Consider the following 1,267-nt stretch of genomic DNA (forward strand, 5'->3'; position numbering starts at 1 on the left):
ACATTATTTTCTACCAGTCCACTGGCTTTTATTAATTCAGTATTTCGGGTCTCTGCTCCTCCGCCGTTTCTAACATCTCACCTCTTACAAAAAAACACTCTGATCTATCGTCGGTAGTCGATGACCCCTCATTTTAAACTCCATCTGCCAAAGCATTGCTCACTCACTTACTCTATCAAGAAGATTTGAAAATAAATTTCTTGCCAAAGGATAATTTTCTGCATCTGCTCCCTCGCCATTTGCTTTTCCCATTTGTCTTTCACTTGGTGCAAATCCAGAGAAAGTAATGATGGAAGGAAGGAGGGGAGGAAAAATCCTGCTCCGTTTCGTGATCCCTATTTGATCTTCATTCCAGTGCAGTTTGGGTGAAGAATTCCAATTGTCTGTCTCAATTTTAATAAAGTATAACAAATTCTGGAATCACTGTCTGGACATTGACAAGAACAGGTTTCGAGGCTGACTTTACAAATAAGCTCACCCAACATAAATAATACACGAAACAGCTCATAAACTAGCGACAAGGATGGGATTCGAACCCACGTGTGCAAAGCACAATGGATTAGCAGTCCATCGCCTTAACCTCTCGGCCACCTTGTCAGTTGCAGAGGCATAGCTGTCACCTTCAGCACAGCTTCTGGCTGTGCAGCCAGCTGTGGAATGATGGAAATATATCTTCTGTAAGTAAATGAAGTTGGGAATGGAGCGGTGTGAAACATTTCCAGACCATGTCCAACACGTTTCTACTCAGTGTGAAAACCCACCACGGAAAGACTGGAACATACAAACATTTCAACACATCATGATTAACATCACTCAGACACCTGAACTATTAGGTCACTGACGAAGTCATGATGACCGAATTTCTCATGAAATGACAACTGAACTAACTGACTGGAAGAATTGCTTTAACCCCACATGATCAGCGAGGCACAGCATCAGGCTGACTTGTCGGGTGGTGTAAACAGATATCACTGCTTCTGATCTTCACCAGAACAGAGAGTGAGATGTAACATTGATCATCAAACAGACTGTGAGAGAATACAACAGAATAAAACACATGGAGAGACACTGTGGAATAACAAATAGATTTGATTGGAATGTTGAAATTTTGATTGGAATGGATAAAACACCAGAAACAGCAGATTAAATTGGGATTCTCATCATTATAGTGATCTGGGACAGAAAAGAGAAACTGATGGAAAGAAGAGAAGAAGGAAGGAAAGAAAGGGTGAACTGTTCAATCTTTTCAGTTTTTTCACTCGCCCAT

At 41.0% G+C, this 1,267-nt stretch overlaps 1 non-coding gene across 1 annotated transcript; it reads right to left on the reverse strand.

Annotated features, from left to right (window-relative positions):
* Positions 1-515: 515 nt before the first annotated feature.
* trnas-gcu (transfer RNA serine (anticodon GCU)) lies at positions 516-597 on the reverse strand. Its single transcript has one exon. It is a non-coding gene; the product is annotated as a tRNA-Ser (tRNA).
* Positions 598-1,267: the final 670 nt, after the last annotated feature.

This window comes from Heterodontus francisci, chromosome 35 (genome assembly GCF_036365525.1).
Source record: "Heterodontus francisci isolate sHetFra1 chromosome 35, sHetFra1.hap1, whole genome shotgun sequence".
NCBI lineage: Eukaryota > Metazoa > Chordata > Chondrichthyes > Heterodontiformes > Heterodontidae > Heterodontus > Heterodontus francisci.